Genomic DNA, 22,974 nt, shown 5'->3' with positions numbered 1-22,974 from the left:
AAGCTAAGCGCTGGGACCTATGAAGTCATTCAGCGCTGAAACGAAAATTGACATCAAAAAAGATTCTAAATGTGTAAAAGAAGGAAAACCTGGCAGTTGTACTATGAAACAATAGCTAGGAGAGGGTGGAAAGTAAGATGGAAGAAAGAGAATATGCAGGGAGGTACAGTAAAAGGAATGAAAGAGGCTGCAGCAAGGGACCGAAGGGACGCTGCAAAGAACCTTAAGTAATGCGAACAGTGCAGCGCGTGAGGTGCACTGATGGCACTAACCCGTCATGAGGTTCTGCTGTAGACAATGCAAGCAGCCTTTAATTAAGAACGCAACGATTTATTTCGCCATGCGAATGTCACAAGCCATGAAATGTCTAAAATGCCACAGAATCAAAGAAAAAAAAATGAAGCCACCATTTTGGTCTTGAGTCCCCCGATAGCAGAAATGAAAATCTCTTTTTCTAAAAAGTGGCCACGTTACATGAAGGAAGGCCTCGGGACGTCAAAATGACCTCCCTATGAGAATTATATGATACACAGTCAATTAAGCTCGTTACGCCGCTTCACATGAGCACATCTCAGTCAGTTTCCGTAAAACAGTCTCACTTACAATGTCTCAGACGCCTGCACTCAATCCTGCAGATAGGATGATATGGTTTATCACTCTGCGTTGTGTCAATTAATTAAATCCCTCATATAATGAAAATAATTTTTTTTGTCAATCATTTTCAAAATAATCACGCAAGTCCTTTTCTCTGAAATGAGGATTCACGTGCAGACCTAATCATCTTCATTTTTGTCAACGCAAACACATTAAAAAAAATGAAGTACTCTTAATATTAATGTTCCCAATAAAACGCGAAATAGTGAAGAGCACTTACTAATCCCAACGGCAGAGGACGCCTTCACACGACCCTCCAGGAACCTGTTCAGCCACACACTGAGATCCCAGACAAAGCTTACACATTTCTCAACAAGCAGGATGTCTTTGTATCCTGCCATGACGACAAAGTCAAACTTTCCACTCGCCTTAGAGCTGAAACTTTTCAACTCTTCTTAACAAACAAAATAAGAACTCAACATCGCGTTTTATATTTCATAACAACGAAAACAGAGAACGGTACAGAAACATTTTTAAGGCCCTGAAATGACATACACTGAAACAGCTGAAAAGAAATTTTACAAAGAAAAGATAAATAGTTCTTTCGTTATTAAACTGCATGCATTCATGCGAGTCCCGCAAGTATTACATACATACACACAAACGGCAGATTCACAAACTGAGCACCTATCCCGTTTTAGTTTTCTGTAAAAGAAAACTACTGAGATGGCTTTGTCTGTCCGTCCACACTTCTGTCCGCCCTCAGCTCTTAAAAGCTACTGAGGCTAGAAGGCTGGAAATTGTTGAGTTGATCATCCACCCTCCAATCATCGAACAGACCAAATTGCAGCCCTCCAGCCTCAATAGTTTTTATTTTATTTAAGGTTAAAGCTAGCCATAATCGTGCATCTGGCAACACAATAGGGCATCCCAACACCGGGCCGTGGTTAAAGATTCATGGGCCGCAGCTCATACAGCATTACATGCTGTACAGAAAACTCGATTGCGTCGAAGAAACTTCGGCTCATTTTTTACTTGTTTTCTATCGTATCTCCAGCATGACTTACTTAGGAAGCCTTATCACAACCCCATCCTGACATATCCAGATAACAGCAAAAGGAAACCAGGATCCGCTGAACATTCAAAGATAAACAACTCCTCAGAGACGTTCAAACACATATATACATACATACATGTATGTGTATGCATACACACACACACAAATGTACATACATTATATATATATATATATATATATATATATATATATACATATATATTATATATATATATATATATATATATATATATATATATATATATATATATATATATATATAATATATATATTTAATGGAATCAAGTCTACAACTGAATAAACTAAATATCTTAATATACGCACGAGGGCACACAGAAAATCACTGATAAAGACAGAGCAGAACAGAAAGGGGCGATAATTGGGCTAAGCGATCCCAGATGCGGAGTTTGACCGTTCGTCGCCCTAGTTGAATCAAAGTGTTCATCACATACAGTACTGGGCAGGAGAACTAACTGATACCTTGACCTCGCCCGGTGATCTCTCACACACCATAATATTAACTCGATAACAACCATTGAACGAATTGTATAGGTAAGTAAGCATGAAACTTTATTGGAAAAGGGAAGCCCATCTGGACGAAACTTGGGAAAATTATACTAGATTTCGGCATCGAATGAATACCCATATTTACGAAGACTCTGGAAGGAGAGTCAGTTAGAAAAAGGCAGGTCAGAGCTCGAAGTGACTTGTGAACTTATATAAAATTTCTGATTCCCCAAAGACTAAGTGAAATTCTAAGCTCAGAATTTTACAATGTGCCTTTTAAGATAAAAACTCGGTCACTACTACCCATTGAAAAGTGGAAAGTTGTAGAGTTTAAAGACTAAAATGAATGTATTTAAGGGGAAACACAATTTTCATTTAGCCAAAATACATATAAGGAAAACTTGTGAAATCTGGAAGATAGCCGACATCTGACCATGATAAGTGAAGCTCCAGCATAGTTAATTATCGAACAACTTGTTCCTACGGAAGTGAAAGCACGCAGTACAAAAGACAGTTTTCAAGAAGTGAATACCTTCCCCACTACACACACACACACACACACACACACATACATATATAGTTTGTTGAGGAGAAAAAGCAACTCAAGGGTCACTGCATCAATCGTACCTTAACTGCTGAATCGTGGATGAACCGCAGGTACATAAAACTTCCATAACATTAGCTACTTCGCATGCCTACATGGAGGATGGCTCATCAGTCCATGTCAAAACCCTCCACACCCGCTGCGCCATTTACCTCTATCTTGCTCGCATTCTCGCACATGCTGATTATTAATGCCTTCTCATTCTAATACCTCCTTCACACCATTTATCCAGCCTTTTGAAGGCCTTCTCCTCCTCCTCCTAAAGTAGGTTGCAGAAAAGAGTGCATGATTTGGGAATGAGAGGAGAGAGAGAGAAACAAAGCAGGATCTCCAAAAATAGGCGGACAGGAGCATGCGTAACAGTTAACAAAAAGTGATTTGAAAGGCAGGGCAAATAGAAGAAATGGTATTAAACTCCTGTACTGTTGAAATATCTCTACTTCGGTCATACACCATCAATAATAGCGCAACATCAGCCTCGTTGTCTTTATGAAACACACAGTAGATTGTCACTGTGATAATACTACTTAAATTCAGGAAATGAGCTTGTCTTCAAGAGGACACATGCATTAGTAGTAATGGTTGAAAATGATTCATCACAAGATAGCTGTGCTGTTGAGAGGCTTGCTATGAAGGTGTGACAGATGGCGGAATCTGACAAACACAGGAGTCTCTCTCTCTCTCTCTCTCTCTCTCTCTCTCTCTCTCTCTCTCTCTCTAGCCCTTTGTTGGCCGAGTTGGTTGAGCTTCAGACCGTCATTCGATGGGCCGGAGTTCGATTCCCGCCGCCGGCTGATGAAGAGTTAGAGGAATTTATTTCTGGTGATAGAAATTCATTTCTCGCTATAATGTGGTTCGGATTCCACAATAAGCTGTAGGTCCCGTTGCTAAGTAACCAATTGGTTCTTAGCCACGTAAAATAAGTCTAATCCTTCGGGCCAGCCCTAGGAGAGCTGTTAATCAGCTCAGTGGTCTGGTAAAACTAAGCTATACTTACTTTTCTCTCTCTCTCTCTCATGATGCGGCATAATAAAAGGCCAGTGAAGTACAGCGCTCTATGACAAATATTCCAGCTGTCGGTTACAACATGGACACGACCATTTAAACAGCAAGAAAATCAACAGAGAACAAAATATATTAACTAAATAAACTTTTAACCAGACATACAAGAAGTGTATGCACACATCCAAACGCTTGAAGATGTTATGGTGCGTCCCTTAACACCATCAACAACAACAATAATTAAGATATATAAATCAGGCAACAGCTCCATTCCAACAGTGCATAGTTTCAGGCATCCGGTGTAGTTTTGGTTGCCCAAAGGAAACACACAATACAGCATTAGCGCATCTGGGCTGGTTCGCTGGTATTTAATTTCTACAAATTATTTCATCACAGTCTACCATTTCCTTTAACAAGGCGCATGATGACCTTTAATTAAAAAAACTAAGCGCATTCCTGGAATAAAACTTCAGCTTTATGATTCACTTCAAGTAATACTTAGCAATTAACAGTTGATATACTCACAACACCTAATTGCTTATATGAAGCGGCCTTCGAAAGCCCGGATGGAGGCCGGTCTTTCAATGGGTTATTGGACACCCTGGCACATGATTACCGCAGGGAATTAAAATGATGAAATACTTGATTGTACATTCTATTTCGGTGACAGTCCTGGGCGAAAATTTATGCAAGCTACAAACACAAATGCACTAGGGTGTAGAAACTTGATTTCGTTAGCAACAGCTCGTGGGTAAAACCCTGGAAATGGTTCCAGTCCAATTTTATCACTAAGTTTGAGTATGAATATAAAACGGTACTTCTTTTAGGTTCACTTACCTTCTATCAGGGAGAATGAAAAACGACATGTTTTGTGCAAACGGTGCAAGCATTGTTATCTATACTTCAACAATAGTTGCTCACACCGCATGCCACGCAAAACACCGACTTTTAATGAAAGCTGTCGTGAGAAGGGGAATGTGTGTGAGGAAATGAGTGGAATACTTCGAATCGCTTCATTTTATGAGTCTCAGAACTGATCTTGAATGAAAACGAACATTCGAACCATTAGGGGAGGTAACTTAAAACTACGCCTTCGAATGTTTCATCTTTTTTGTCATTTTACTAATTTTTTTCAAATTGTAGTTATTTTGCTAAAAATTATTTTACCGCTGGTTATACTTTTATACCTAGCTTTCAGAATCGTTTTATTTTACCCAAGAGTGTCTAATATTTCAGGCAATGATTATTAAAGGAGGATAATGTAATTAATGACAGTTTCCGAGTTCTGGATATGAACACTTTTTCGAGTTATATAACTCTGGCTCTTAATTGACTGATTGCTTATGAAATTTAGGTCTTGAAGACCAAGCGCCGGAACCCATCAAGATTATTCAGCGCCGTAATGAAGGTGAAATATATAAATTAATGATATGATTGCTAATGAATAGGTGACTGATGACATACTAGTAAAATTCAGTGTTAAAATATGAGCGTAAAAAATTAAGAATGATATTAAATAGAACCAATAAAAAATAAACATATATTAAACTTTTATATTCAAAATATATACTTAGTATATAAAATAAATGACTAAAATCTTTATTAAATATACTAAGATCGTATCTCATTAAAATACCCAGATTCTTTCAGATAACTCAAAAGGTTATCTACCTCAACGTCATCATTTAAAATGTCTAAAATAGTCGTCCCAGTTAGTAAATACTTTGCCCTAAGGCGATTAAATTTAGGACAGTGCACCAGCATGTGCTCAACGGACAGCTGACCACCACAGTGAGCACAAACTGGGCACTAGCTCCCTCTAAAATATAGTTATGAGTGGAGCGGGTATGGCCAATCCTAAACCGTGTTAGGATGATCTCAATTCTTCTGTTACGATTAAAACACGAACTCCAAAAATCGATACTTTTTCTAACGTTTCTGTACTTCCTATTTGTGGATAAAATGGGGGAAGTCCACCTCTGCTGCCATTTCGTACGAATGTATCGTCTGATAACTGAACGCATAACAAAATGTGGCACCTTATTAGTTAAGAAATCACATCTTGCAGCATCCTTTGCTTTACTATCAGCCAGTTCGTTCCCTTCTAGACCAGTGTGCCCAGGAATCCAACAAAACTTTACTGATTTGTGGTAAACAGAAAGATAAAAAAAACCATTCCTGAGCCATTTGAATTAAATAATGGGTAGGGTTAAACTTCTTTAGGGCTTCTAAAACACTCCTTGAGTCACTATATATTACTGTGGATTTAAATTTCTTATCAGATGTAAGATTTAAAGCATCAACTATGGCTGTTGCTTCAGCAGTGAATATGGATGATCTCAATTCTTCTGTTACGATTAAAACACGAACTCCAAAAATCGATACTTTTTCTAACGTTTCTGTACTTCCTATTTGTGGATAAAATGGGGGAAGTCCACCTCTGCTGCCATTTCGTACGAATGTATCGTCTGATAACTGAACGCATAACAAAATGTGGCACCTTATTAGTTAAGAAATCACATCTTGCAGCATCCTTTGCTTTACTATCAGCCAGTTCGTTCCCTTCCAGACCAGTGTGCCCAGGAATCCAACAAAACTTTACTGATTTGTGGTAAACAGAAAGATAAAAAAAGCCATTCCTGAGCCATTTGAATTAAATAATGGGTAGGGTTAAACTTCTTTAGGGCTTCTAAAACATTCCTTGAGTCACTATATATTACTGTGGATTTAAATTTCTTATCAGATGTAAGATTTAAAACATCAACTATGGCTGTTGCTTCAGCAGTGAATATGGATGAGGATGTAAAGTCTTTGCTGAGCGAGTTTTCTATGGTGACGTCCCATTTTCTTTGCCTCAACAATTCGTCACACCTGGCGTGACGGGTCACGCAATCCAATCATTTAAACTATGTATATAATTATTTACCTGTCTCCAATTTGTATATCATGTATTCTTTTGCAGGCATCAGATTGTATTCAACTCCGTTTCTGTCCATCTGTATGATTCAAAGTGTATTCGTTCACTGTATTTATTGTTAATTATTATCGACCTCAGGTCACCCTTGTTCTCATTGTGTTCCGTGGCGTGACGTCAGTCTGCCGCTATATAAACCGCCTGGGTCACCAATAAGTCAGCAGTAAATTTTTCCTGCTCGTTTCTTTTGCACCTCTTAAAAGGAGTCTGATAACTTTTTTATATATGATTCCCCCCGCTCACACACCACTGCACATCCTACTCCATCTTCCGATTTTGACCCGTCAGTATAGATTTTCCTGTCATTTATATGCCTCTCATCATGCTCCAAAAACAAACTTGTTTCTGACTTTTTCTTCCGGACGATCTTTCTTCTTTGTCTCTTTAATGCAGACATCTATTGCTGGAATAAACCATGGAGGGATAGCAGGATGTTTAACTTGTAGGATCTTATGCGTTTTTATGCGTTCATCCTCCAGTTCACCCAACTGTCTGATTTGAAATGGTATTGAAGATCTAGATCCAAAAAGACTTGAGCCACACTGTTTTAAGATCTCAAAAGAAGGATTCTCCTTCGAGCTTTTCAGCAGCATGGTGTGTCTCAGACCTACAGTAGTTCATGCCTCCTTAAGTCCAGTGGTAGCTGATGGGAGTCTACATAAATACTTTCAATGGGTGAAGTTCTAAAAGCTCCAGTGCAGATCCTTAGACCCATATTATGCACAGCGTCCAATTCCTCAAGTTTAGTCTTTGAAACAAATGAGTAAACTTGGCAGCCATAGTCTAACTTAGATAACATACTGCATTATACAGCCTTAACAACGATTTTTTATCAGCGCCCCAATTAAAATTTCACACTACTTTTAAAATATTTAGCGATCTCTTCATTTTCACTTTTAACTGGTCAATATGATTATTCCAAGTGAGCTTTTCATCAAAGACCATTCCTAAAAATTTTACTTCAGTAGAGTAAGGTAAAATAATTCCATTTAAGGAAAGAGCTGGAATGGTTTCCTTAGTTCGGCATCTGCAGAACCGAACAGTGACAGTTTTAGATTCGGAAAACCGAAATCCTTGCTCATTAGACCACTTGCTTACTTTATCGATGGCTCTTTGCATGAACCTGCTAGTAGATACTGCATCATATCCTGTGCAGTACAGAGCCAAATCATCTACAAATAAAGAGCCTTTTGCTGGTGATGATATCTTTTCTAATACTCCATTAACGGCAATAGCAAAGAGAGTGACAATAAGGATACTACCTGAGGAACTCCCTCTTTTTGCAAGAAAGGTCGTGATACATGATTCCTAACTCTTACCTTTATATATCTTTCTGATAAAAACGAATTTATAAATCTGATCGTTTTTCCTTTAATGCCTATCTTATACAACTTTTTTGTAATACCATAACGCCATGTGGTGTCATATGCCTTTTCCAAATCAAGGAAAACTCCTATTGTCTGGTTCTGTTTAGCAAAAGCTTGTTGTATTAGGTTTGAGAGCCTTAGCAAGGGATCTAAAGTAGATCCAGTTTTCCTAAAGCCAAACTGCAATGGAGAAAGCAATTTATTTGTTTCTAAGTGTCATACAAGTCTGGTGTTAATCATCTTTTCCATCAGCTTACAAACATAACTGGTGAGAGCTATTGGTATGTAGCTGCTGGGTAAAGCAGGATCCTTGTTTGGTTTCTTCATAGGGAGGATTAGTGATAATTTCTAGCTCTTAGGAATAATAAGTTTCCCAGATTTCATTTATTATATCTAAAAGAAATTTCTTTGACTTTTCTGGGAGATGTTTCAGCATTTCATAGAGTATTTTATCTTCACCAGGGGCTGATGGTTTGGTATTCTGCAAGAAATCTTTGAGTTGCTGCAGTGTAAATTTTGCATTATATGGTTCAAAATTATTTTCACTTAAATCAAGAGAAATCTGGGGATTTCTAACGTCTTGGAATTCTAAAGAATAGTTCTCACTACTCGATATTCTCGAGAAATATTCTCCTAATTTTTCTGCGACCCTCTCTGGTTGGGTGATTAGGTCACCATTTATCTTAAGGGTAGACAGAGGTTCAGGGACAGACTTGCCATTTAGTTTTTAATTTTCTTCCAAATCATTTTGGATGGTGTTTTTGAGCTAATGCCTTTAATATAGCACATCCAGGAAATCTTTTTACTTTTTTAAAATATTTATTTTGCTTGGCCACAGCACGTTGGTAAATAACTTTGGTTTGGGCAGTTCCGCTCCTCTTATCCTTTTTGTAGCATTTTCTAGTGATCTTTCTCATACTATTGCAGGTTTTGTTCCAACAAGGAACTGCTGGTCTACATGGCTTCCCTTTTGTTGTTGGAATAGAGGCAATTCACAATTGATGGTGGTGTCACTGAAGTAATTGCATGCCTCTGAGATTGATGGAAATGATTTTACATTCTTGTTCATGAGAACAGACTCACTAAATTTCTTCCAGTCTGCTTCATCTACCTTCCATTTGGGAGGGGACTCAGATGGCTTATTCTTAACTGATTTTATATGAATTGGGAAGTGGTCACTCCCATTTGGATATTCATAATCAATATGAACACTAGATGAGCAAAAGCTCAAATTGATAGCCGAATAAGTCATTGGAGTAGATGTTATGGTAAGTCACGGTTCCATTATTGAGTATAGTGATATTATGATCATCCATGATGCCCTCCAACATCCTACCCTTGGCATCTGCCGTGTTCCCACCCCATATGGGGTTGTGAGCATTAAAATCACCAAGGAGGAGGAAAGGAGTAGGAAGCTGCTTTGATCAGTAAATGAATATCATTATAAGTGAAATCCAAATCAGGATGAAGATAGATGGGGCAAACTGTAACTTGCTTGTCTAAAATGCTACAGCTTGGAGATGAGTATTAAATGACAGCAAGGAGTGTTGCAACGACTTTTGCGCAATAATTGCTGCACCTCCCTTAGCTCTATTTCTGATTGGTGGTGGAGAATTATATATGCTGTAATTTAACCCAGGATTTTATTGTGTGCTTCCATGCTTAGTTTCCTGGAGACACACAATACCTGGCTATGGTCATGGAGCAGTACCTTCAGCTCTTCACTTCGAGCCCTAAGACCTCTACAGGTCCATTGTAGTATTGACGTGAAAATAATTTTTGGGCTTGGTGGAGGGCCCTTTCGATGGAGCCTTCTCACATTTACTCTCTTTTATTTATGATTATTATCAAGAGATGATTTGGCAAGGACTGGTCTTGACAGGTTTGGTTTATTATCTGTTGATTTACTGGTGTCATTTTGTTTGCCTTTCTTGTCAATTTCTTTAAATTCAGGCTGGGGTTCTTGCATCGAGCTTAGCACCTCGTATCTATTACTAAGTGATGCATGTTTAATTGTATGTGAGGGAGGAGAGGATGAGGGGGACGTCTCCTCTTTTGATGCTTTTGCTCCTCAGTCTCCATTAAACCAAGGCAAAGACTCTGCCTGAGACAATTCTAAGGTGGTTGGGTTAAGTGCCATCTTATCCTCTTTGGAGGCTTGTGTTCTAGCCTCAACAGGCCGAGCACCTGACCCAGATGGCTGGGCCACTACCACAGGGGTTGATGCACCTGCTATATTAGAGGGTGCTGCCACTGCACCCCTAGTGGTAGATAGGGGTAGTGGCTTAAGAACTTCAGCATAGCTCCTAGGTTGTTGTTCCAATTGTCTTTTTGCAAAATCGATACTGATATGCTCTGCATTGACTTTATTTAGTGCAGACAGTTCAAATTTGTAAATTTATGTTCCAGTTGACAATTAACACATTTTGCTTTTCTATTACATTCATCATCATGGTGGACACCAGAGCAATTTATACAAATTTTAGCATTTTCGCAGTTTTTTGATGGGTGGCCAAACTTTAAGCAATAATAGCACTGCATTGGTCTTTGCTGGAAAGGATGTACTCGTACTCTTTCATTTTCAAATATGACATAAGAAGGTACTTCAGAGTCTACAAAGGTTAAAATGATCAAGTTGGCAATAGCTGCCTTTTTCACTCTCCAAACTGAAGTGGGACTTATTTCTAGAATTTCTTCTTCTGTCATGTCATAAAAGGTCTTTATCAAATAGTACTCCTCTCCCATAACTAAAGCTTAAGTAAGGCTTGGTCTTCGTAATCATTTCATAATTTTTTATGTCCAACAAGGTCAGCATATATGTTTGGGTTGTGGATTTGGCATGAATAAGAACACTGTTCCTCCCAATACGAGAAAATAATATGAACGCTCTTTATTCCTCCCACCTTTTTCTGAAGAAACCTGCAAAATTTATAGTAGTTATAATTTTCCCACTTGGCTGAAGCTACCACCCACATAGGAGGTTTAGGAGTCCTTACCTCTGCATTCTGATTTCTCCCTGGTTTACCCTGAGCCCATGTAGATGGCACATATCCGTCCAAGTCTTTGGGAACTTTGTCTGTTAAGGCTCTTCGTACAGTAGCTTGACCTATTTGTATGCACTAATCATACTACTAGCCTTCAGAGCCTCATCATGGCTACTTTAGATTCAGTATCAATAAAGTTCATCCTGATTTCTACAAGTTCCAAATGATATCAGAGCTGTCGAGATCATTTCATAATCACAACTGACCGGTAAGTCTTTGATATGGAGCATTCTCAAATTTTTCACACAACCTGGCTGTGTTGAGGATTTAATTTTGGATGAAGATTTCTTAGAGAAGTCCGTGTCCTTGCTTGAAGTCGTCATCAATGAAGCATGGCTAGAGGGTCCAGGGGAGGGGAAATCAGGAGGGGGATCAGGATATTTATTATTACTGCTTTTTGTCAACAACATTTGGAGAAATTTCAATCTCCAAGGTGGGTGCAGAGGTCATCATCTGTGCCAGAACAGCACCATCAGAGGGTCCAGGGGTACTCAAATCCTTATAAATGCTAGACATACATTTTTGAGAGGGGAAAAAAAAACTGAAAACCTTCAAAAGATATCATCAGCCTTTCGTGGGGTTTATTCTTCCACCAATGGCACAAGTGAGAACCGACTCACAAATGTCCGCCCCCTACCCTACCCCACAGGGGATGGCACTACATGATTGTAGTGGCCCAAGTGTAAGTCAAACCCGCTTGCTAGGGCCGAAGGTTTTACGAGAATACTATCATCCCCACTCTAATCGTGTTATGGGCAAACCGGACAGAATGCCGAGAGTCCTATCCCCAGAACCAGACCCCCCTGAAATCCGTGGTCTAGCCCTAAAGAATAGTTCCGCCTGATATCTCTCAGGTCCGAACATTATCGGGCGGCTGATGGTCCTACCACAGTTCCTACTATTTAGCTCCAGATATAAACCCAATCACAGTTATGTCATCTTTTCCTATTTATCAGGTCCAATAAATTTTAGCAAAAGCGGAAAATTCCACAAAAACTAACTCAAAGAAATACATAATCGTATATATGGGACTCTTGGATTCAAACCCGGGAACAGATTCCTGGGGTTCAAGAGCCCCCTCACCACGTCAAGGTGGTCCCAAATCGAGGGGGATAACTTTGCTCTTGAAAGAGAGACTCTCTTGATTGGTCTTGCTTCCTTCCTTGCCGAATCAATAATATGAACGCTTCATATTTCACTGTCAATCAAGCGGAACAAATAAATCCACGCTCCTTCGTTTGTTACTGTAGCGTTATGGCAACTTACCACAGCTTTCGGTCAGATGAATTAGTTTATGCTTTTAAGTAATTCATAAAAAATGACTCGACATCACCGAGAGAGAACGCAATGAAAGACAAACTACTTTATTTCGTAAGAACTTGCACAGCCATTCCCTCTGAAATGCCTGCTACTGTGGAAGGGTACCAGAGGCCAGACCACCTAATCCCTGGTCTACACTAGCTCCCATTACTGATACCACCAAGGACTAATACGAGCACATTTCTCTACTGATGTATTTTTATAAAATCATTCCAGCAGTCTACCGTTGCAGAGTTGTCAATAAAATCTGAGAATAAGCTTTGAAAGCGGGATCATTATGATTAGTTTATCCACTGTATAAAAAAGGTAATATAAGAGAGGGTTGGGACGACAAGTCCCCCCACCCCCACAACGGGACGTTACGCACCAACCGGAAGCTCGGGCTAAGTAAGGTACATTTGATTGTACATTTGATTATATGGGGGCCAGCGGCGTGAAAGGATGTCCTAGGATTGGGTGACTGTGTGCGTATCTAGAATTTATTACGCAAAGACTACACAAAAAACTGGGTACACGACATTTTTAATATTTATTATTATTATATTATATCATCATCAACGTTTCGTAACGGAAGTAGCCGAGATATCTTTTATCACTTACCATCTTTATCATTTCTCACTTTCTTGAAGATTATCAGCGGACTATCGTTATCAGAACTTGCGAATGAAGCTGACTAGTTGTGGAAGGTGGCGAGATTACTGAATACCGCCGTGATATGACAGAAGAGGAAGTGATACGGAAGGGAAAGTCGATAGAGTGATAAGCTGGTAGAGATGGCATCCGTTTAGCTTCATTTGATCTATGAAAATTATTATCATTACTGTGTTCTCGGGTGAGGCATGATAACAACAAGAGCAAACTAGGAGAGAGAGAGAGAGAGAGAGAGAGAGAGAGAGAGAGAGAGAGAGAGAGAGAGAGAGAGAGAGTTCAAAATTAAGTTACGAACTTTCTTTTAAAATTACATTTATAAAGATTGCATTCATCTGAATGTACTAGTTACTCGATCCTAAATATTTCTTAGTAATGAACTTTGTATTTTATTTTATAGTTTGAGAGGAAAACGGAATGCTTAGCTTTTACGTATTTATAAAAATAATTCAAATTAATGTCGAGACAAATTTTCATTCTATGAGCATTCTGTCTGTCCACAAGTGAACATATATAATACACTTTTCGTGCAATCTTTCTTCTTGTGACATGTATATATAGCAAAAGGTTGAGACGAATCTTATAAACAGCTTAAGACTGGCTGATAAATTATTTTACATTAGCACAACGATAACGCTGAGAGGCCTACACATGGCCCTTGTAGACGGCTTTTCAGACGATTCTTGCACGTGGCAAGAGGGAAATGAGTGTTCTAAGGCAACTGTTTTGCAAGAGCAGGGGCAGAACTTCGAAGAGCCAGATAACAGGATTCTTATTGCATCTGTGCATGGAGCTCGCTTGCAAAAGATGAATTCAGGCCGCAGAAGTCCCGACATGTGGCCAGTGGTGGCGAGTAATTACATGAGTTATTATATAAGTGAAATCAATATCAGCGAGGTCAATAGCCGATGTAGGTCATCGCATACGAGTACAGCTTTTGAAATAACTAATAATTTGATATTCATCAGAATTACAGTTTGTCACTCGTGGTATAGTATGAATAAATCATCACAGTGACATGCATTCTCTCTTTTCTCTCTCTCTCTCTCTCATAATACCTTTAAACAGTAGTTTGGAATTCAATTGTATCTTATCTGACGGAAATACAGACATAAACGTAAGTCACACTTGACGTACAATTCCAAGTATAAAATCGTAAATGAGATCAAATGGGCTTTTAACTAAACAAACGTGTGCATATATATGTCTGTGTGTGTGCGCATGCTGGCGCGCTTTCGATGATGCTGAGTCAGACTTTCCTGGTAAATTTTTATGTTTTTTCTTCTCCTTTTATCTTGCTTATATTTCCTTCCAGAAGCATTCCTAAGAGCATGATCATTATTTTTCCTATTCATATCAGTTTAAACTTGGTAATCCTCTACACAAAATGGATGGGGCATTCAGGTTGTCACATATGATAACTTGAAGCCTAGGCTTGCTAGATCAGTCACATTTTAATGTCTCTGCCCCGTCTCACCTAAAAAAAATAATGATCTAAAATGGATTTTAGCTTCTTATCTGAAGAGATTTTTACTTACTGTTATATAACTGTTTCGCATAATTTTAGGATAAAGACAATTTAGAAATAGAGAGAGAAAGCGGGTGTGCCAGTAAAACTCTTCTGTAGATTTTGCCTGTATTGAAAATTTTTGTAAAGACGGAGGGGAACTTGAAGACATTCGTTTACACGAAATCCACCAATTTGGGGCTATGCTTGAATGGAGATTGCGAGTGCCCTGCTAGGCTTAAGAATTCGATGGTCAGGACATTCATTAGAAGGGCCCTCTCCCACTGCTCCACCTGGCAAGACACTAACAAGGAATTTGAACGTGCTGCACAAATGTTGGTGAATAAACTCATCAAACAAACTCATCAACAAGGAAAACCGAACTGGCCTGGAAAAATGGTACAGCGGTGAGAGCGCACAACCTGCCCCCAAGGATGACATCAAGATGAATTACAAGGCCCGTATGCATCCCCAGTACCGCGAGGACGAGAGCTCCATGAAGAAAATCGTCATGGAGAACGTCACCCCCACCGAAGATAGTAAGAAAATAAATCTAGTAATATATTACAAGAACCGCCGCACCCGTGATCTCGTGATGAAGAATAACCCCTCTCCGCCAGCAAGAGACCCCCTCAAGCAGAAGAACGTGGTCTACCAATTTGTATGTCCTGTCCGAGGATGCCCAGGCATTTATATTGGAATGACCACGATGCGCTTGTCAAAGAGGATCTCCTGCCACGCCCAGGAAGGTGCTATCATGAATCACGCCCGTGCCACCCACAATATTTCCATCTCCCGCGACAGTATTATACAGAATATAAGTACAATCGGGAGAGCCGCCGACCCTCGACGTCTGCGCCTGCTGGAGGCACTCCTCATTGCCGAGAGAAAGCCCACAATGAACGCGACGCAAGAGGCATCGCTCCTACCCACGAATTTGAGAAGAGCAATGCCAAACAACCACCAAATCCAAAAAATACTTGAACATAACAACCCAGAGAATGGAGTCGCCCTTCACGACAACCCCCCGACTACGAGAGAGAGAGAGAGAGAGAGAAATAATGACGCCATTCATCCTCCGCCCAATAGAGAACTAGATGATGTCAGTCGGCATGACACATCATGCAACGGCAAGCCAATGGAACGCTGGAAAGTAGCATTCTCAGATTGACGCCACTTCATCCTCCGCCCAATAGCAGCCAAACTACCGATGATGTCAGTCGGCATGACATCATGCAACGGCAAGCCAGTCCTCTACTAGATCCCGCTGGAGAATGACAGAAGAGTCTGTCGAAACGTCGCGGCAACAATTGTATAAGCAACTGTATAAGTTATAATATTCTAACTGCATAGAATATTCAAAAAGCAGAATCCAAATTTTTTACTTTCCCCCATGAAATGACAAATATAGGCGAGCTGTTAGCACGCACCTTCAATGAAGAGAAGTCCGCAATAAGGAAAACAGAAAACGTCTTCTATAAAATGAATGCAGCAATAATATTCAATAAAACCTGTTTAAAAGAGGGTCTGCTGACAAATATTATTATTATTATTATTATTATACGCACACATTCTTTTGAAACTAACAAAAGTTATGAATTATACACTGAACAGAATACCCATGTGTAAAAATAGAGACGGAGCTCAGAAAGTATAGAGACTATATACGCTAAAAGAGTGAGAGAGAATTCCAGATGTGCGAAGTGTGACAACTTTTCCTCCTAAGCTGACTGTACTGAGTTCACTGTATGAACCATGTTATCCGGAGGCCCGTTTAATAAGGATGTGATATGTGATCCGGTAAGATAAATCTCTAATTGTAGCGTTTTCTTTATTGCCGAAACAATAATACACTTGTAGTAATTAGTTAATATATACATGAATGTGAAAATTGATTGTAAATGTTGTACGTGCGCACGCACACACACACACACACACACACATACATATATATACACACACACATACATATATATATATATATATATATATATATATATATATATATATATATATATATATAGTGTCCAGCTGTGGGGTTTAATAGCAAAACTCAGCAATGATGGCAAGAAATGAAAGCATAATCGACAACGACGTAAATGGAACCTCTGGCAACAGAGGAGCTTCGTCCGGCAGCCAGGTATAGAGCCCAATCGACGGAGAGGACGGTCAGGTACTTGGGGGTCGTCATCCAGCAACTGACCACCACACCGACAGTTACCAGCAACCAGAGACTGGAGCTACAGAGGGAAACCAGAAGGAAAAATGGACAAGAGAAGAAAATAAGGAAATATGGAGATGCTACATCAGTAGCAACCCAACAGAAAGAGGATACAGAAGAAGAAGACTAGTCAACACCTAGAATGAGAGAAATAACACCCTTCAGACAGAACACGTTATTGCTCTGTATTTATTAATGTGTCTTGAATCTCATGTAAATATTCAAATGTGGAATCTCCTGGCCTTTCCGCCAGTAGGCTATATGTTTTATCATTGTACGTCTACTATGTCTCTTTTTATTATCAATTATGTACCTGCTACGAAACACAAATTGATCAGAGTGTGGGTCGAGCACCATATTTCCGTCCTCACTCTTCACCTGTGCTCAGGTGAATAAAGAGTTAGTACCCGGTAATGTCCTCCTACCCTCACACTACCTTTAAGTGTTCTGGCAGATAAAATTCAGTGGGACACGCATCTTCCAACAATTGAGTCCTCTGCATACCAGGAGGTTTGAGAACTTATTGATAACATGGTAAACGACATTATAACACTCACTGATAACATGGTAAATAACAATATAAAACTGCAGCAGTCCTAGGACTAGGCCTCATGATACTAGGCTATGTACATTGTAGTACTAGTAGTAGAGAGAATTGTCAGACTCAACCACGGTTATGTGGAGTGACGGTAACCCTACATGCTGGTTTATATGAATTTAATGTCAAACAGGCTTTAATAAAAAGCTTATTACAACATTCATTATTTATTAACTCAATAAGCAGGCGTGTAGCTGACTGCAAGTTGACTGTGATCTAACACATGTTTACTTGTTTGAGGTTGTTTCAACACAGTTATAAATATTTTCATGAATGACAATATGTCAGTTACTTGTGAAATGTAATCTCTTGTTCTTCTGAGATCCTGTTTCTGTATGTTACACAGCTGATGGCCCAGGACTGGGTGCCAAAGGTGGCTCTGTTGGTGCTGGTCTGTGCAGTCGCTGCCGCTGCCATTTCTGGGAATCAACACATAGGAATGGCGCCCTACTTGGCACACAGTCACGTGACTGCCCAATCTCTCCTCTATATATCTAGGAATAGGGCCTTCAGTCAATTACTGTAGCTCTAAACGACCTTGGTCAAGCTGACTTCAGCCAACTGGTGTACAACCCTTGAATACGGCATATGTGAGCATGCATGAAGATATTTATATATTTACATTCACTATGTATATATATATGTATATATATATATATATATATATATATATATATATATATATATATATATATATATATATATTATATATATAGGCTATATATATATATATATATATATATATATATATATATATATATATATATATATATATACAAATATATGCATACACACATATATACATATATATTTACATTCATGTATATATAAATATAATATATATACATATATATAATGTATATATATAAATATATATTATTTATATATATTTATTATATATATATATATATATATATATATATATATATATTATATATATAATATAAATGACTGTAAACTCTATGGAAATACAGGAAAGGTTAATGAAGGAACAGATCTGAGAATTAAAGTTGCAAACAGAGATGAAGTCATAAGGAAGCAGTCCTAGGTCAATGGAGGGAGTGAGTACTTTCAAGCACTGCTGAACATGAAGTTAAAAGTCCTCCTGGGCCTCTGTAGGCTCATAGGGATGATATGAAAAGAACATAGTCTAAACAATGGAAGAGTGACGGTAGTTAGTGAAAATTTTGAGAATGCTTTTGTAAGTGACTGTTCTGAATGTAAGAAGAGCAGTTAAGAGAATGGAGAATGGAAAGGCACTAGGAGTTGATGGAATTGTGTGTGCAATGCTACATTATGGTGGTAATAGCGTGGCTGAACGGCTGCCCAAGGTGTGTAAGATTTAAGTCTAGATGAGGGAAAGGTTCCAAAGAATAGGCGATAGAAGGAAAGGTTCTTATCTATAAGGGTAGAGTTGATCAAGGATTTTATTTAAAAAGTAAGACTGGTCCCAGAAGGACTGACTGGGGAGAAGCAGTGTGGTTTTGAACAGCGAAGTGGGTGAGTGGATTAAGTGTTCATGTGGAGGGTACATACAGTATACCTCACAGAGAAACTTATGCTATGATAAACACAGACACATTGTGAAGGTGGTGATGGTAACAGTGTACAAGGTATGTGTTGAGAATAATCAGAATAGATTATGAGATGAAAGTGAAGCTTCTGTTAGACAACTGACACGTGAAAGTGACTGGTTTGTTGTTAACCTCAGCAGATGACATCATTGTTTCATCTGGATGGACCAAGTTGATGAACCCTCTTTGTGTTTAGTTATATGAAACAGTTGATGTTGCATAAGTTTTATGCATATATGGTTCATTCATAACTTAAAGGTTAAAGGATGACTATGTAAATAAAATATTATCATTTTTCTGGATATGCCTATTTCTAGGAGATGGTGCTTACTAAGAAATATATATCATAATATACATACAACACACACACACACACAATATATATATATATATATATATATATATATATATATATATATATATATATATATATATATATATCAACTACTTCCATTTTTTCCATATATATATATTTATATATATATATATATATATATATATATATATATATATATATATATATATATATATCAACTACTTCCATTTTTTCCACCATACCTCTTTATATATATATATATATATATATATATATATATATATATATATATATATATATATATATATATATATATATATATATTATACAAAATGGAAACAGTTGGTCTGTATAGGTATTTGAGAGCAAATTAACGGATGATGACAGGATGAGAGAAAATGTGAGTTAGAGAATAAGTGAATTAAGAAAGGCAGTAGGGTTTGTGCGAAAGACCATAGAGAAAACTTGGAAGAAATGACACATATACACACACACATATATATATATTGGGATGTATATGAGCATAATTTAGCTAGACTAGCCATATCAGTGTTGGAGGTAAGAGTATTTAGAATATGGAGAGCTGCAGGCAAATGACAGGAAGCAGATTCATCCTCTCACAAAAACAGTTACTGGGTTTCCTTCTCTTCATCTTGATGAAATTATTCTCTTTGCAATTTTTAATAACAAAGAATGACCAAGCATCGCTGTCCACCGAACTTATTCATTTCCTGTCATTCGCAAAGTTCATATTGATTGTCACTCAGGAAAACAAAGTATGATACTTGAAAGCACGTGGGTGGAAATAAAAAGCAAGGTCTAGACCTTAGTAAAAGGAGTATAATAATAGAAAAAAAACCACTTGACCATTTTTGTGTGATAAGGAATGAGTGGTGATAAACGAGATTCCTTTGAGGAGCCTTCTATTTTCACTTCTAGTGAAACTTTCGTTTACAACTTGCGTAGCAGACACGAGTCATATGTAATTAAACGTCAGTTTCTTTACCTCTGACATTTTTGTCATTTAATCTCACATTTTCGTTATCTAACGACATAAAAAAAAATAGGCGATAACTGGTTTTAATTTACATCAAATGGGCAACCACCTGACTTTCACATTCATGAAAATGAACTAAATTTCTGATATGGATACAATGAACTAAAAGTTTTGGTGTGAATTTATGAAATGTGGTTGTCATATTATTTAAGAAACCTGCTACCGTTAACGACCACTCAAGGATTTCTTGACATCTTACTAATCACGCTATCATGTTTGTGCGGAAGGTCATTTAATGTCATATGTCATCTAACATTAAAGCAATTCCTTGGTATTGTATTACTTTGTCAGTGGGAGCGTGCCTGTAAATAAGCATAACACTTACTACCCTTGCCTACTACGTCTGCGAGAGGCTGCTTTCGAAAGTTGCCTGATATTGATTAAACGATCTCAATGCTTCCTAAACTATGAGTATGAGATTCTCCAGCTGCATACTTAGTGAATCCCTTGACTGTGTCAGATACATGACATAAGTGCATTTTATAAAGACACTGCGTACTCGTATTAAATAAACAATTGCATTCTGAGGGTTCTCGCATTTACCTGGCGACCTTTAGCAACTCATTATCAAGGGTAGCCACAGGTTCAGAAGTCTACCGTAGTCGCGATAAGGACGATCAGTGACACGGGACGACCGTCTTACACTTCGCAAGTTGATAGAGTGCTTCATGTTATTCGGCTGAAAAAGAAATTAAATGCCAGCAACTAAATTATAGATGCGTAGTGACTGACTGTGACAAGCAAAAATCACTTTTTGTATTAATCCTCGACGGATGAGCTTGCTTCCTCCGGATTCTGTTTGCTGAAGCACAGCCAGGATGTTAGTTGACGTACATTAATAACGTGAGTATTATGCATTATGTCATATCCTGTATTAAGACACTGAAACGTAACTGTTGTTTCCTTTCGATTATTTCAGAAAATTGTCACAGCACCGCAACCTTTTTTTATATACTTTTTTGTATTTTTACCTAGTCTAATGGCCTGAGAGTGAAGAATATGTTTAAAAGCGATGAAGGAGAGCAACTGTAGCATGTTAGCCCTTTGATACAAGTAAGGTGGAGCAGAATCATTTGTTATCTGGTGACCTTATCGTATGGCTTTGATTTTTTATTTTAGCAGCGTTTCAAGTCTAAGGCTTTTTACCTCCTTAACCGTCATTTACGTACTTGAGGGAATAGTGTCGTCCCTGGTTTGTTTCGTAGCGTTGTCAATGTATACATGTATGTATATATATATATATATATATATATATATATATATATATATACACACACACATATAGTATATATACATAATATGTGTATATGTATGTATATATATATATATATATATATATATATATTATATATATATATATATATATATATATATATATATATATATATATATATATATATATATATATATATATATATATATAGAGAGAGAGAGAGAGAGAGAGAGACTATTTTCATTATACAAGGAATGTGGGAAACATAAGCCGTAATTGTAAGCAGTTCCGTTGAAGATGATACGCTCGTTCAATATATTCATAAAACGTAGTAGCCCACATACCGCAAGTCTGTAAACAGAATTAATGCATCTATACTCGTGCGCACTTTTTCTGTGAGAGAGAGAGAGAGAGAGAGAGAGAGAGAGAGAGAGAGAGAGAGAGAGAGAGAGAGAGAGAGAGAGAGAGAGAGAGAGCCCACTATTTCAGAGCAAGAGCGAGAGAGAGAGAGACTCACAACGAATAAATACATATTATTAATACTAAAGGAATGCTTGACAAGTTGTTTCGAAGGCTTCATTAAGTTTCTTTTAGTATGGTAATTCCTAGTTACTTTGATATATACACAAATGCAACTGACTTTCGTAAATAGCGCTTAAATATGAGACCGGTGATTGCTTCTTAATTATTTAAACTTCTTATTAAATTGACGAAAATCACTTTTAAATTTTCTGTAAAGGAAGAAGGTGGTTAAGTGATAAAGTCTGGCCTACACGCAAGCTCTACTGGTTAAACGTTAGGTGGCTACGTCGCTCCGAGTTGGTGATGCAAGCTGAATTAATGAAGACCCAAGTATGTCCGGGTGTTTTGGTCAGGTGGCTTCCTCCTTTCATGTGAAATGATCATCATATTTCAATTTTGTGCACTCTTACTCTCATGATTTCCAGCAATGTCAAAATAACGAACACGAGAATTTGTTTTAAGAATGTTAAGTATTTCACTTTCATCTTCGCCGTCAGTTATCTGTTGAAGAAGGAAAGCGCTCTTTGGATAAAATCGAGCGAGTTTCCTTCAGTCCTTGGTCGCTGTTAATTTTTCACTTCTTTATTATAAAGCTTACACGATGGGCAGCTAAATAACCCTGAGAGGAAGAGAACAGGATGAAAATGTGCAGTGAAATTTAATCTTGATAAAGAAAAACAGCCTTTAACTCTCCTCTGGGTCAGTTAAAGCAATTTTTTTTGCCTTGTTGAAGATACGTTGCTTATATTCTGCCCTCCATTTATTTGCAGCGATTATCTTGTTTATTCAGCGAATGCCCCAGACATGAACACAGGCGCTCGCACACAC

The 22,974-nt window shown here is 38.0% G+C and overlaps 2 protein-coding genes across 13 annotated transcripts in view; one reads left to right on the top strand and one right to left on the bottom strand.

The window, feature by feature from the left end:
• The window catches only part of LOC136854357 (protein trapped in endoderm-1-like), a 229,365-nt gene that overhangs the window by 57,849 nt on the left and 148,542 nt on the right, over positions 1 to 22,974 (bottom strand). Inside the window, exon 1 of one of the 8 annotated variants that reach the window (XM_067130659.1) lies at positions 875 to 959. The exons of the other annotated variants lie outside the window; for them this stretch is intronic. The gene's annotated coding sequence lies outside the window, so the exon portion shown is untranslated. Of the gene's footprint in view, positions 1 to 874; positions 960 to 22,974 lie in introns of those variants that run through there. 8 annotated transcript variants of the gene reach the window in all.
• The window catches only part of LOC136854304 (protein trapped in endoderm-1-like), a 110,911-nt gene continuing 90,034 nt past the window's right edge, over positions 2,098 to 22,974 (top strand). For 2 of the 5 annotated variants that reach the window (XM_067130609.1, XM_067130649.1), the window contains exon 1: positions 21,010 to 21,254. The gene's annotated coding sequence lies outside the window, so the exon portion shown is untranslated. Of the gene's footprint in view, positions 2,225 to 20,998; positions 21,255 to 22,974 lie in introns of those variants that run through there. The other 3 variants (XM_067130642.1, XM_067130621.1, XM_067130628.1) reach the window with 3 other exon arrangements.

The sequence above is a fragment of the Macrobrachium rosenbergii genome, chromosome 3 (assembly GCF_040412425.1).
Source record: "Macrobrachium rosenbergii isolate ZJJX-2024 chromosome 3, ASM4041242v1, whole genome shotgun sequence".
NCBI lineage: Eukaryota > Metazoa > Arthropoda > Malacostraca > Decapoda > Palaemonidae > Macrobrachium > Macrobrachium rosenbergii.
The sequence above is the reverse complement of the archived record's forward strand: the minus strand, read 5'-3'. Positions and strand labels throughout refer to the sequence as shown.